General features: G+C 43.7%; 2 non-coding genes across 2 annotated transcripts; both read left to right on the top strand.

Annotated features, from left to right (window-relative positions):
- The first annotated feature begins 273 nt into the window (after nucleotides 1-273).
- trnai-aau (transfer RNA isoleucine (anticodon AAU)) lies at nucleotides 274-347 on the top strand. Its single transcript has one exon. It is a non-coding gene; the product is annotated as a tRNA-Ile (tRNA).
- A 13,897-nt stretch (nucleotides 348-14,244) lies between these two features.
- Nucleotides 14,245-14,326, top strand: trnas-aga (transfer RNA serine (anticodon AGA)). The gene has a single exon. It is a non-coding gene; the product is annotated as a tRNA-Ser (tRNA).
- The last annotated feature ends 1,758 nt before the right edge of the window (nucleotides 14,327-16,084 follow it).

Raw genomic sequence — 16,084 nt, forward strand, 5'->3', positions numbered from 1 at the left:
TGCTGATGCCAATTCACACAATTTGCCAACGTGCAGCCACAAAACAGTGAAGAGATGTGGTTATGCAAGACAGTGGTACATTGTAGTTGTCAGTAAGCGCAGCTGTTTAGAGTGTGGTTTTAACAGCGCCAAAGTCATGGGTTCATTCCTTCACGCGATTTGGCCATTGACAATGAACTGATCAATTGTAAAGTCAGAAATGTGGAGGCAGCCAACGTTGCGATCATCACGGAAAAACAGCCAAAGGTACTCGAGGGTGTCGAGCAGCTTGGCGGTCAGTTAGCTCAGCTGGTTAGAGCATGGTACTAATAACACCAAAGTCGTGGGTTCGATCCCCATACTGACCAAGTGCGTGGAGTCCCTAGGGCTTCCTGCAGCTTTTGTGTTCTTGTCGGAGGCTTGTGGTGCAGTCTCTGCTTTTGCCCTTCGCCATTGTCTCGCAAGTGATGTATGTCACTGGGTATTTTCTGAGGCGCAGATCGTGATCAGAAGATGTTTGATTTGTTCTGATTCACCTCGCAGCCGAGATGCTGCATTTTCACACAATCTGCCAACGTGCAGCCAAACAACAGTAAACCTCCACTGCATAATGTCACATTCAAAAGCGACAGTGTAAGCAATAACTAACGGGACCCATCATCACAACTTTGACCAGTGCAGCAAATTGATCCGGGGTCACTGCTCCTCACCAAATTTTGAAAGTAGCCCGAAGTAAATGCTGTAGAAACTAAGAAGACCTGACATTATCTGGAAGTGAAGGACAGTTAGTGTTTCGAATTGAACGAAACTATTGAATATTATTTTTCTGAATGTCTGTTACTACATTTCCCACGACTGCCAGTGGAACTAACTTCCCTGGTGAGGCCACAAGCATTTGTATTGAAGGTAACAAATAAACCTCTTCTGGAGTTAACGTGGCTTCTATCACATTCTGCGGAAGTGTCATTGAACTTGAATCATTTACTCCAATTTGATTATTCTCAACACATACTGCCAGAACTGATGTGATTTTCCAGCAACCTCTCTTTTTGTCCGTGACTGACAGCATCACAGCTCTTTTGGTTTAACTGACGAAGACATTTTACCGTTTGGAAGCTGAAACAAACTAGCTCACCAGCTTCAATTGAAATCTATTTGGCATGAGTTTCATGACAAGTCCCTCAGCAGAGTTTCAACACGAGTCAAAGTATCTGTGAGCGAGCTTGAAGAAAAAAAAACACGTGTCTGTTGAATCTGAGGTGCTTCTCAACACAACGATCAAACAACATGCATAAAACAGGTTGCTGGCTTTGTGCCTGAAATTGCTTGCTTCGGGTCTTTGATGGCAATTGGGATTGCAGGTCAAACAGCTCTCTTGAAATTGTGCGATTCTGCCACTGACAATGCACTGATCAATGTTAAAGTCAGAAATGTGGAGGCAGCCAATACTGTGATCATAATGGGTAAACAGATAAGGTTACTCACGACGGTGTATCGTTGTGTTGATCAGTTAGCTCCGCTGGTTATCGTGTGCTCCTTATAACGTCACGTGACGAGCACAATCACGATACTCACTGTGTGCGTCAGACCCATATTGCTAATTTCATACATTGCGTCCTGTTCGGAGGCGTGTGATGCAGTCTCTGCTTTTTCCGTTCACCATCGACACGCAAGTGAGATATGTTTCTGGGTGTTTTCACTGCTGCATCGCAGTCTGCGATCAGAGCAGTTTTGTTTGTTCTGATTGACCCTGCAGCTGAGATGTTGCATTTTCACACAACATGTCAATGTGCAGCTGCACAACAGTCAACCTCCACTGCACAATGTGACATTCAAAAGCAACAGTGTAAGCAATGACTAACAGGACCCATGATCTCAACTTTTCGCAGCGCAGCAAACCGATCAGAGCTCACTGGTCCTCATGAACTTATAAAAATAACAGGAAAAGAATTTGTGTACAAACTAAGCTAACTTGGCATAATCTGGTCGAGAAGCAGAGTTATTGTTTCATATCGAACAAAACTATTCAAAATTATCTTGCTGGATGTCTATAACCACTTTTCCCACGACTGCCAATTGTGCCGACTGCCCTGGTCTTGCCTCAATTGTCTGTATTGAAGCTAACAAACAAACCTCTCCCGGACTTAATAAGTCTTGTATCAAGTTCTGCAGAAGCATCACTGGCCTTGAAACGTGAACTCTGATGTCTTTTTTCACAGATGCTGCTAGACATGCTGAGCTTATCCAACAACTTCATGAACAAAAACTGAATTTGCTGGAATTGATCGATATCATTGAGTGCAGTCTTTTTCGAAAATCTGATCAGGGTGTTTGTCAAAATGAAGGCAAGCGGCAGGGGTGTGCCCACAATTTGCAGCATCGTCACTATAATGTCTGAATCTCAAACCTGTTATAGCTCTTGCTAAAGTAAATCAATTCCCCATTGCTTCGGAAGAAAAGACACCAAACAGCTTCAATAACAGCCTTTTCCCTTACTGTCTCCGTGCTCCCATGAGCCTGCTGTTTGCGCCCTTTCTCTTTTCATCCAGCGTTTGCCCATTGCCAAATGGATTTACCCAGTTACTTCCCCTGGCAGGCAGTGCTTTGCATTTGGTTCACAGAATTTGATTGGGAAGCTCCGCCTGTCTGCACATCCCGACGGCGTCACAGGACCCACGAGGAACAGAAACAGTTTGAGAGACTGTATTTAGATTGAAGGGTTTACTGTTAGTTGTGGGAAATCACTGTCAAGGAAACAAATTAAACTGCCAGATCAGCATTTCGGAGGTTCTGGCACAGAGGATCTTTAGAAGAAATATGAACAGCACAGGGGCATTTCAAAACAGCGACTCCTGTTAATAGGCCCAGGTTGCTCCCACTACACAAGGAATTCTCACTGTGTAATAAAAGCTCGCTGAAGGAGACAAATATCCACATTCATTCCACCCAACAGCAACAATACGTGGTCAGGAGGTGCGCAATGACAGGCCGACAAAGCTGTTGAGAGAGCCATCAACTCACTGATATCATAAAATGGTCAGTTATGTTAAGGTGCCTTCTTTCTGTTATGAACAGTCGACTCCAATCAGTGTGGAAGCAGGCCCTTCGGCCCAACTTAGAACACACTGAGCCACACAGCATCCCATCCAGACAGACCCCCCTCTCAACCCACTTCATCCACACATGTCTGCGCACTGCTGGCGATTGAGTATGGCCAATCTACCTAGCCCACGCATCTTTGGACTGACGGAGGAAACCGGACCGCCCTGAGGAAACCCACACAGACACGGGGAGAACATACAAACTCCACACGGACAGTCACCTGAGGGTGGAATCGAACCGACGTAATTATATCCGAAAATGTTGTAAAACATGCGGACTGGAAGGATGTAACTGTGCAGTGTCTTTGTGCTGAAGGAGAAGCAGGCACTTCCTGATGCCCACTTTCCAGAATTATAGCTGTAGACACGCAGTTGATGAACATGAGTGCAAAATGCAGGGAAGTTTTAACTGAATTTCTGTCAGCTTCTGTGTTTCTGTCTGTTCAATATTTCAGGCAGTGAGGTCCGTATAACTATCACCTTCTAGCTGAAAAAAAGTGTTTGTCCTTGTCCCCTAAATCTTTCTGACTCCGCTAGTTTACATCCATGATCAAAACTTTCCATACAACTCTCGGTATTTTCTCTCTATTTGTGCATTCTATTGCCTTGTTGGACTTCGTCAAATACATCATTCTTTCCCGGGTTGAATTCCATTCATCATTTTTCTGCTCACCTGACCAGTCTATCGACATCTTCCTACACTTGACATTGTCCCTCTTCATACTCAATGAAGTTAACAAATCTTGTGTCTCCTGCAAACTTCTTAACCATGCCTCTGACATTGATTCACAAATCATTACACGTACCTGTAGGCCAATGAGGGGCATTTCACGACAGCCTATAAAATACCAACAGGACTAGGCAAGGTAAACAAAGGATGCATGTTTCCGATCACTGGAGAATCCATAACCTGAGATCATATTTTACAATAAGCTGTAAGCGAGTTAGGACTGAGGTAAGAGGGAAAGCTCCGCCCAAAAGGCAACAAGCCTGAAGGATTATGTGCTGCAGAAAGCAGTTGAAGCTAAAGCATTGATTACTTTTACAGGAAGCAGTTAGTTATTGCTCTTCGGCCTCAAGGGACGAACGGATTTGGAATGAAAATTGAAACAGGGGACTGAGTTGGGCGATCTCCATAATCATATTGAATAATGGAGCAGACTGCAAGGACAGATTGGCAATTTCCTGCTTCAACATCCATATTCCTATCACAGATATCATGGGACCTCACACCAAGCCTGAAAACAGACTACCCATGACAAAAACACCCAGCAATAATAACCACTTGCTTCTTGATGCACTATTGTATCCGATTAGTTTGATGCACTGACACTATTTTCACACTTCTTTAAGAGATATATGTAAATAGCTGTGCATTCTTTAATGTAAAAATGACAATGGCACTTGGTGTAGTGTGGGTCATGTCGTAGAATGAAAAACACTGTGGCAGCGGGTGTGTAAAATTGTCTGTGAAGAATTGTTTTCCAGACTCAAGGACAGTTCACAGTGATGTTCCATGGAGTCGTATTGGGACCCACCTCTCTTCTGAACAGATATTATGGAGCCGCACATTTTGATGCAGATAATTTCACAATCCTAAATGAGACAAAAACGCATAGAATCATAGAAGCCCTGCCCATACAGGCAGAGACCCTCCCCACCTTTGAAGCTATATTGATCCTCGAAGAAAAGCAAAGTTGCTGGAAAAGCTCAGCAGGACTGGCAGCATCTCTGGAGGAAAACGTTAAGGTTTTGGGTCCAGTGAAGATTCCTTAGGCCCTATAAGAGCTTTCTGTAAACCTGCATTTACCACACCTGGACTATCTGGTCTGCACATGACGGGGTATTTTCCCACAGCCAATTCATCCCACCTGCATGTGTTTTGTCTGTGGGAAGAAACCCCAAAGCAGATAGAGGGGAGAAGGCACAAACTCCACAAACACGTCACCTCAGGTAGAATCGAAGCTGAGTCCCTTTTGCTGAAAGGTCCCAAAAATGTGCAGAACCTTCGCAGTGGGGAATTGAACGCTGGTCTCCTGCGCGACAGTCAGGGCTACTAACTACTATAACTACCGAGGACGGCACATGAGCACACAGCCCCTCGAGCCCTTTATGTGTGCAATAGTCAAATAAAACTGCTTCACTGTCCGAATTCTACTTTCCATCGCTTGGCCCGCAGCTTTCTATGCCTTAGCATCACAAATTCATATCTAAATGCTTCCTAAAGTTATAAGGATATCTGCCTTTAGGACACTTACTGTCAGTGGCTTGCAGATTAAACACACACACTGGTTGAAACGGTTTTTACGCCCATCTACGCAAACCTCCCTCCATCTTACTTTATATTTATACCCCCTTGTGATCAATCCCTCCATCAAGAGGATACATTTCTTTCAGTCCACCCTACCCAGATCTCTTCATATTTTGCACATCTCAAGCATGTTTCCTGTAAATTTCTCTGCTCTCAGTAAAACAACCCCAGTCTGTCCAATCTCTCTTCATAACGGAAGCTCTTCAGCCCACACTGTATCCCAGTCAATCTCTTCTGCATCGTTTCCAGTGCTATCACATCCCTCATCCTAGGTGAATTACAAGGCTGCACACAACATTCTAGCTGTACCTGAATTAACAAATTAAATAAATCACACAGAAATCCACAGAAAATGATCTTTTCCAACAAAGTCTCTTTTGACCAATATTGCCCAGTGCACTTTTCCTGCGTCTGACGCTCCAATCAGCGCTGGTCCATGTCAGTGAAAGCTGCTACATGCCACATGCAACCGGCATTGTTGACCAAAATAGGGCAGACTGAACGATGTCATTGTGAAAATGAGGGTCCGATTGTGCAAAGCCTGAGTGAAGTGGAAGGAGGAATGGAAAGGAGAGTTAGTGATTGTGGGAGAGAGAGAATTCTCCAAGAGGTAGTTTTGAATTCTGACACATCAAATGCAGATATGTGAGAGAGCCGGGGTTGAGAGATGATTGTCACCACCTCAAAGAATATTCTCACATAAAAATGTTTGCTACTTTCCGCATTTCTGTAGCCCATGGCACAATATATTAAAAAAAATGCAGCAAGCACCCATTGCTGTGACTCGGATTTGAGCCGAGGTTGCTGTGGCCACAACGCAGAGTACTAACCACTATACAATCACGGCACCACACGGATTAGCTTGCATGCAAAGAGCAATAACTACAGTGGCAGGGGATATGTTAGGAATAACACCAGATCCACAAAATGAATTATTTCCAAGCAGTGCATTGTATTGTGGGGATTCACTGAGGACTAGAATCTGTACTTACAATGCTACCAGAGACTGTGGAGATTCCATCAATGAAGACTGGGATTGACAGATTTCTATAAAATATCAAAGACTCTGGGAATAGTGCAGGCTATTGTTGACATGTACCTTTCAATAGGATTCTATTTCAATGTCTGATACTCCATCAGCTCCGTCACACAAGGGAGTAACCATTGCTGCATACGACCATATAATCCCAGTTCCTGGGCCCAGAACCAGGGAAACTCAGTGACCAGCCGCGAAGATATAACCGAAAATGGGGATGGCAATGAGCGTGCAGACATACTGCACATTAGGATTATTCCACGGCACAACATCGTGGGCCGAAGGGCCTGCACCGTGCTGTACTTTTTCTATGTTCTATGTTCTATACCTTGTGATAATAGATGACGGGATAGTCTGCGCAATATGAGCCACGACAATGTGACAAAATTGAGAGGGAGCCGCAGGGATCATGTGTAGAATGATGAGAGGAAATGTTGAATAACGTAGTGATCAGGGTGATACAGACAGAAGTGACGCAAACAGTGAGTGCGCGGTCCTTCTGTGATGGTGTAGAGACGCGTGAAATGCCGAATCTGTTAGCTCCAAGCTCACCTGGAACAGCTTTTATTGACATGGAACAGGGATTATTGGGGCATCTGGCTGTATGCAAAGATACTCAGCAATTTTAATCTGAGGTAACATAGTTGTTGGCTGCACAGTTATTTGTGGATTGAGGGAGAATCTGTCCGTGAAAATGTCACAATTATAATGAAAAATGCTGCAAATGCTCAATTTGTCAAGAGAGATATCTGTGCTGGGAGAAATTGAGGTAACGTTTTTGCTCTCTTACTCTTGTCATATGGCTGACCCGACTCTGGGTTGAATTGCGGGAAGGGCATTTTTTTTGCTTGTGTCATATTAATCAATTTCATGCAAACATGCACAGGTCGCTGAAGTAATCTAAACTTCTGAAAAATGTCGGCAATATATGAAGTTGTGATTAGGCTCGACTTTATCTCAGGTTACGGAGGGAAAGCAGGAAAGCCAAGTTGACATTTATCAGATCAGTAGTGATCTCATTGAAGGGCTGAGTAAAATCGATAGGGTGAATTGTTACTTCCTGACAACAAATGGCAGTGAAACTCACCGCATCACAAAGGGAAGACAATTGAATTGAAGTGGCGACTGTGATTATCTTTGTTGGTTGTCTGTCTTGTGAATATTACCCTTACTGCTGATGTCCCTGCTAACAACACAAACAAAGGTGAATAGCCTGACTGAGCAGTGACGGCTAAGGCACCTTTCCCCTCTTTAAGCGGCTGGAACATGGACTCTGATGTTCTCGGGGACAGGAACTGACATTGAAAGGATTGCGGACAGAGTGCACTGCCTTTGCGTTGTCACCATCAGGAAAAATAAAACTTGATTCCCTGACTGGGAATCGAACCCGGGCTGCGGTGGTGAAAGCGCCGAATCCTAACCACTAGAGCACCAGGGATAGTGAAGGATATGTGTGCATCTTTTCTTAATGACACAACTTCTGGCTTTTTTCTTTCAGTGACATTTGCTTCTCCTCAAAAATGATTGAATCATTGTGTTTTTACAGCTCAGAAAGAGGTTCAACATACCAGTTTCCAGCCTTGGCCTTCATGCGGGCCATTTGAGATGTTCCCATTCCCTTGGGGAAGTGGACCACATGTTCACCCTGAGAAGGTAATAAACAGACACATTTTCCAGAAGTGGACAAAGGCCTCAGCAGAGACCAACCCCCAGAATGTAGGATTTCACCCATTTGGGTTATATTGTCCCATTTCACACTTCAAAACCAGAATCTGATTACAGCAAAGAAAAGAAAAAAACATTCGACCGCTCCGTGTTGGTCCCCCATTTTTTCCTTGTCAACCTGTAGTTTATAATACCTCACCTCACCGCTGGCCTGTGGAGGAAACGACATTGGCATAATTTCAGACGATGCGAAAGTGCTCCTTTAGATATTGGATACAGCCGTTGTATAAACATTCTCATCTCCTCCAGTGAGAAGGAAGCTCATGGCTGGTGCTTTACAAGAGCATTGCTTTCAATACTGCACTACAGAACGAAGACTGTGCCCTGTAAGGTAGGGTTTCATGCATTAGAAACTGCAATGTAATAGATGGCAGGATAGTCTGTGCAGTATAAACCTAGACAATGCAACAAAACTGAAATGGAGCCGAGAGGATCATGCGCAGAAGGATGAGAGATGCAATGCTAAATCAGGTAGTGACCAAGGTGATACAGATAGAAGTCTTCGCTCATGGTCTGCTGATTAGGATTCAATTCCTTCACTGCCATGGCATGTTCATTGTTTAAATTTGCAATAATAGCTATGTTATATTGATCGATGTTTCGAAGCAGAAATATATCGTACACCAGGCGGTATCGGTTCAATCTATATCCCAGTTCTACATCAGCAATGTCAGCTGCAGTAGCCTTACGTGCAATTTGTTTAAGACAAATATAGATGGGAGGTCAGGGAATGTGAAGGGCAACGGTGGTTTGTGAGAGTTGACTGTGGGCCTAATGGAGCCAGGCTCAGTGCGGGTGCTGAAGAATGGTTTTTCCTGTTTACTCTGGTATATGGATCACGCCAGAACAACCAACCGCTATTTGTTTGTTTGCTGCTCTTTGCACATCTCACCTTTGTTCAGTGCCCTGATGGGATCCACACATTTTTAAGTTGGCGAATTTTACTCCAGTCAGTTTTGCAGCCTTACACCAACATCATGCATTTTAGAGTAGAAAGAGACAACTCAGCCCGTCAAGTCTGGTCCACTATTAAATGAGCGGATAATCCTGATCTGATAATCCTGAACTGCACTTTCTTGGATTTCTCCCTAACCTCCGATACCTTTGCTGCTAAAAAATATTTTGATCTCAGCCTTATTTATACTTAGTGGCTGAGCTTCGACAACCATCTTCTGGAAAGGAATCCACCGATTCACAACCATCTGAGAGAATAAATTTTACCTCGACTCTGCCTTAAACGTGCGACCTCCATTCTGATATCAGACACTCCCTTCCAAGACGGCCTCAGAAGGGAACTAACCTTTCTACATCCAATCCGTTACACCACCAATAACACCTGTACGTTTCAACAAACAGCATTTTTATCGTACTGTTTCTGAGCTGATCAATGCAATGGATTTCAGTGCTTCTTCCCATTTAATTCACCTCTGATGTGAAACTCTCACGGATTCTGATAGAGATTATCATTATCACTAAGGAGGCAGTGCTGGGCAAGGTAATGGGGTTAACGGTCGACATGTCTCTTGGCCCTGATGAAATGCATCCCAGGATACGAAAAGAGGTGATGGGGGACATAGCAAATGCTCTAGTAATTATTTACCAAAATTTACTGGACTCTGGGGTGGTTCCCGCAGATTGAAAAACAGTCAATTCGACGTCACTGTTTAAAGAAGGAAGTCGACAAAAGGCAGGCAGCTATAGGTTAGTTAGCTTAACTTTGGTACTGGGGAAAATGCTTGAATCCATCATTAAGGACCAAACAACAAGATATCCGGTCATCAATTGTCCCATTCAGAACACCTAGCATGTGTTCATGAGGAATGGGTCATGTTTAACTGATTTGGTGGAATTCATTGAGGACATTACTTGCAATGTGCACAATGGGGAGCCTGTGGATGTGGCGTATCTGGATTTCCAGAAGGCATTTGACAAGGTGCCACACCAAAGGCTGCAACAGAAAATAAAGTTGCACGGTATTACAGGTAAAGTATTGGCATGGGTAGAGGGTTGGTTGACCACTAAAATAAAAACAAAAAGTAGAGGCAAATAGGTGTTTTCCACATTGGCGATCAGTGGCTAGTGGTTTCCCTCAGGGATCAGTGCTGGGACCAGAATTGCTTACAATTTGCACAGATGATTTGGAGTTGGGGACTAAGTGTGGTGTGTCAAAATTTGCAGATGACACTAAGATGAGTATAGATCAAAGTGTGCAGAAGAAACTAGAAGTCTGCAGAGGGATATTGATAGTCTAAGGTAGTGGGCAAAGATCTGGCAGATGGAGTACAATTTTGATAAGTGTGAGGTCATGTATTTTAGTAGGAATAACGCAAAATGGACTATGCTTTAAATGGTAAAAATTTGCAGCACGCTGTTGTGCAGAGGTACTTGAGTGCGCTTGTGCATGAATCGCTAAAAGTAGGATTGCAGGTGCAGCAGGTAATTAAAAAGGCAAATGAAATTTTGATGGAAGGAAGAAACTGTTCTGCAGCCAAAATGGTACAAAATCAAAAGTCAGAAGCAGTATTGTTGAGAAAAGCTAGAAGGGTCTGAAGTACCCTTTCTGGTGGCCTCATGGTTAGGATTTGGTGTTTTCACCACTGTAGGCTGAGTTCCGTTTTTGGTCAGGGAATGGGAGTTCTATTCTGCTTGTTTATTGTGATGACTGATTTTCTGGAACAGGAAAGAAGCTCTGGAGCCGGTAGATGGGCTGGTTTGCCCCAGAAATTATTCAAGTTAACAGAAGTCAAAGAACTGCAGATATTGAAAGTCTGAAAGAGAAACAGGAATTGACCGAGAAACTAGCAGGTCTGGCAGCATCTCTAGAGAGAAAGAGAGGTAACCTTTCAGGTCCACAGATCGTTAATTGGAACGAGGCTAGTTATGCATTTCAATAATATAATATCAGGAGAAGTTATCAGCTTTACGTGTCAATTGGCATATTTATCAAAATTTCTCTCTCTGACTAGCCGACAATTGTTAATTGTTACCGTTCACAAAACAGCAACAAACAAAACTGCCAGTTGGGTTAGGCTCAGGCAGCTGGAGTGGGAGCAGAGAAATAATGTTGCATTGAGTCTAACAACAAGAAGCTAGCCACTTGGGGCTTCAGGAATCAGGCAACTGGCACTATTTGCAAGAGGTTTAGACAATGTAGCCTCAATCTAAGCCATAGCCACCAGTGGGACTCAAAAACGGATATCTTGATTATTAGAAAGGCACATTAACCAATTAAGCCACAGTGCAACACAACCTGATTCAGCTCCCATCCATATGTTCGTGTACTTAAACACCCGAACACAGAAACGTAGCCCTTTTTTTTCTATCTCAATGTCACTCAGTGAGAATTTAAGTCACACACCACTTTTATAAAGGTGGTGCAGATCACAGCTGAACATTTCCAGTGAAAATGCACAGAAAGAGACAATCTCCTCTCACACTGCTTTAAAACTGATATTTTCACAATCTAAACTGGAGAGGTAAAGAGCATCCTCTCTGCACCCATTAACCACGTTAATACACACAGACAAAACCTCGCAAACTGCAGTCAATTCTCTTCTCCCTGCTCGAGGAAAGATTAAAAGGTTTAGAAAAGGTTTACAAAAATGCTGCCAGGGTTGGAGCTGTTGAACTGGAGGGAGACGCTGAATAAATTCAGGCTATTTATACTGGAGGGTTGGAGGCTGAGGAGTGACCTAATAGAGTTTAATAAAATCTTGAAGGGTAGTGATCGGGTCTTTTTCCCAGGGTAGGGGAGTCCAAACTTGAGGTTAAGGGTTTCAGGTTGAGGGTAAAGACTTTAAAGGGACGTAGGGTGCAATGTTTTGTTATGCAGGATGGAGTGTGTCTAGAATGAACTGACACAGGAAATGGTGTAGGCTGGTATAAATACAACATATAAAAGGCATCAGCGTGGATACTTGTACAGGAAGGGTTTAGCGGGATATGGGCCAAACGTTGGCAAACAGGACGAGATTAATTTTGAAAATCTGGTCATCATGGATGAGTTGAACCAAAGACTCTGTTTCTGTGCTGAATATCTCTCGTACTCTATAATTGCTTTAAGTGTGGAAAGGGTTCAAAACATCCTACCTGCTACTCACCAGCAAGATCGTACTTAGGAGAGGTGAATCAAATGCTCCAAGCATTGGAAGAGATCTAGTCAGTCTTTCCGTCTGCTCTCACACCAGCGAATTCACACGGGAGAGAAACCATGCATTTGTTCTGAAAGATTACATTCCCTACAGTATGGAAATAGGCCCTTTGGCCCAACAAGTTCACACTGCCCCTTGGAGTATCCCACCCAGTCGCATCCGCCATAAACCACATACCCCTGAACACTATGGGCAATTTAGCATGGCCAATCCAACGAGCCTGCACAGCTTTGGACTGTGGGCGGAAACGGGAGCACCCGGAGAAAACCCACGCAGACACAGGGCGAATGTACAAACGCCACGCAGACAGTCGCCCAAGGCTTAAATCGAACCCAGGTCCCTGGGGCTGTGAGGCTGCAATGTTAACCACTGAATCACCATACTGCTGAGTGTGGGAAAGGATTCAATCAATCATCCCACTTGCTGAGACATCTTGGCAGCCACACAGATGACAAATGTTTTTGTGGCCTTGACTGTAGTTGTTCATTTTTATCAAATATTTTGCACACATTCTTTGGTGACTGGAGAACTGATAACAAGACACTTCCAGTCACAGGGTGGAGTCAGGAACTACACACCTGCAATGTTGATCTCTGTAAATAAATCTGTGCCAAGTAAAGAATTGCTTATGATTTTTCCTTCAGTATAAAGAACTTTTTCTTTAGAAGGTGATAACTTTCAGAGAAAAAAAAAGTGTTTCCGTAACTTTTCAAACAGGCAAAATATACATGAGGGCTAGGATGTGGTGAGTGGCTAATTTAGTTCCGGTAATGTACAATGTGGCAGGTTTAATGAACTATATCAAGTTAAAAGATCTCCGAGAGAACAGTGCCCATCAAATATTGTTTTAAAGAGCATGGTGGGTGGGTTATGGGGAAAGGGTGTTTCAAATACAAAAATAAACACATTCATCCTGATTCTGTGTCTTCTGTTAATTAAACAATAGGAAGTCCATGCTCATTTATTACCCAACATACTTGTGCTATGCCCTTTTATATGACCCCTTTCTGAGTGGTATGGAAAATTCAAATGCACTTCATCTATCGGCTTCCTATGTGAACTCTGTTTTTAATATTAACAAGTAACTCTTGGGAAATTGTCAAGGTAGATTTCCTTTCAGCGAACGATGCTGACTCAGTTTGACTGTCATCTTTGGTGAATGTTCTGCCATTTCTTCTTTTACATTATTCCCTCGCATTTTCCAATGACAGATGAGCAATTGGAGCAAATGGGAGTCATTTAGCCAGTCAGGTCAGCTGCACCTTTTAATGAGGTCATGGCTGATTTGATAATCCTCAACACCACTGTTCTGCCTGATCCATGTGGCCCTTGACAACCAAAATGACGAAATGTCTTCTCAGCCTTGAATAAACAGATCCAGGACAGCCACTGTTCTCAAGAATTCTATTGATTTGCTTCTCCCTGAATGTGAGAACACCCACCTTATCTCTGATTTAAATGGGCAACTCGTTTCCCTGAGATAACACACCCGGGTATAAATCAGAGCACAACCAGCCTCCAAAGTTCGATGTGGGCTCACCGGTGTCTCCAGTGCCAGCATTTTGTTTTTAGACCTCTCATTAAACCAACTGCCCTGATTTGCAAGTTAGATTTAACAAAGATGATTCTGTTCCAAATGTACTTCATTGGCTGTGATTTGGGTGGTGGTGTAAGGCGCGATTAAAATGCAAGGACATAATTCTTCCTCGATCCATTGCCCTGATAATTAATCTCTCCGCTCATGGAAATTGGTCCTTTCCATCCACTCTATCGTTCATCAAAGTGGTTAGTTCAATTTAATCCCACAACAGCCGACTCCGTTCTGATCAAGTACACGGTGACAGTAAATATTAGGGTCGTGGCGCAGGCATCACAAATTGAATCCTCGCCTTTCCTGTTAGATACATTTCAAAAGAAATACTAAAAGTCAGTCAGTGGCCGGTAGTTGTGGCCGAGTGGTTAAGGCGATGGATCAGAAATCCATTGGGGTTTCCCTGCACAGGTTCAAATCCTGCCAACTACGTTCCTCTCAAAACAAGCTCACATTTTCTCAGGTCAGGTAATGTGTTGGCATTCATGGAAGACATGTTCTGAACAAGAATCCCGTTGTACCCAAAACCTCAGCTCTGTTTCACTTCCCACCAATACAGCTGTGCATGTTGAGTTTCTGCAGTGTTCTGTCTGTTTATTCTGCATAACTGCTGTTTTTCATGAATTGCCTTCAGTTTTGGAAAAGTACAGCTGATACAGACAATTATCATCCCAACTGAGGCAGTTGGGAGTTTAAATTCACTCCAAACCTGCTTTAAGATCTCACAATTTTCTGTGCTGCCATCCGGCATGGTCGCTCACTGGTTAGCACTGCAGTCTCACTGCACCAGGGATCCAGGCTCGATTCCAGCCTCAGATGACAGTCTGTGTGGGTTTCCTCCAGCCATTCTAGTTTCACCCCACGGTCCAAAGATATGGAGGCTAGGTGGAATGGCCATGTTAAATTGCCCATCGTGTTCATGAGTGTGTGGGCTACAGAGGGATGGGTCTGGTTGGTAAGCTTCAAGGGGTAGTGTGAACTTGTTGGGCCCAAGGGCCTGTTTCCACAAATCTAATCAACTGGCTGTCACTTTCAACTGTGAAATGTGAAACTTTCGGTTTGAGGCCACTGAGGAAGGAACAAGTGCTGTTCTCACTGTACCAGTTCCCTTTTGACTGTCCAGTTATGGATTTTAAGGTAGTCAGGAAAATGTTGCCCTAACGGAAATCTTGTCTGGTGAGTGACCTCAAAGGTATTTCGATGTTGCTTTTCTCGCTCCCATAAAGAGCTGAGAATGCTTGGAATCAGAAACAAGACAAACAGAAACTGCACTACAGAAAGGAGAAAACAGAGTTCTGAAGAATCTCTGAAACATTGTCTCAAATTCTCTGCCCATAGATGCTCCCAGATCTGCTGAGCCCTTTTCCAGCAATTTATATTTCACTTGTGAATGAAAGTTTATTTTATCTATTGGGATGAAACAATCAGAATCACCACATACCACGTTGAACACTTTAAAAATCTGTGGAGTGTTTGGATTCAAACAAACCCAGCAAGAATTCATTCTGCCACAGCCCAACTGGCCATGGAAAGTGGCCTGAAAAGAAAAACAGCATCATATCTCTCCTAGCAGGCATGACTGAGTGATTAAGGCCATTGGGCTTAAAGTCTAGTGGGGCTCCCCTATGCTGCTTGAAATCCTGCTGACTATGGGAGAAATCTGGTATTGAATGCAAGGGCTGTTTACTCCCTTCATTTCAGTTGTGACAGGGAACAGAAGTTTTCAATCAGACTACCAATGGTGGGAGAAGGCAATTCACCGCCTGCCATTGCAGAACAAGCACAAACCTTCATGAAAGTTAAAGAGCTTTAAAATATCCACTTGCAGGGCCAACCGTGGTGAGGCTGCGAGCCATGTGCTGGGAAATAAGATGAGAACAGTCAGTTCTGAGAAAGGGTCACCCGACCCACAGTGTTAACCCTGATTTTCTTCACCATTCCTGCCAGACCTACTGAACTTTTCCAGCAATTTTGGTTTTGTTCCAAGAACAGTCAAGGTATTGAGTTCAACTGCTCAGACCCAATGGGCTGACGTGTCTTTTTCTGTGGTGGAGCCCTCCTCTGATCAGTTGTGGTCTGCTTCGTTTGTGAAGTGATAGGATAACGTTTGAAAATGCACCCAAGCCAGGAAGGTGTCGATCTGACTCTTCCCTCATCTGGCGATCAGACACGTTATCCACTGGGATTGGG

The sequence above is a fragment of the Stegostoma tigrinum genome, chromosome 39 (assembly GCF_030684315.1).
Source record: "Stegostoma tigrinum isolate sSteTig4 chromosome 39, sSteTig4.hap1, whole genome shotgun sequence".
Taxonomy (NCBI): Eukaryota; Metazoa; Chordata; class Chondrichthyes; order Orectolobiformes; family Stegostomatidae; genus Stegostoma; species Stegostoma tigrinum.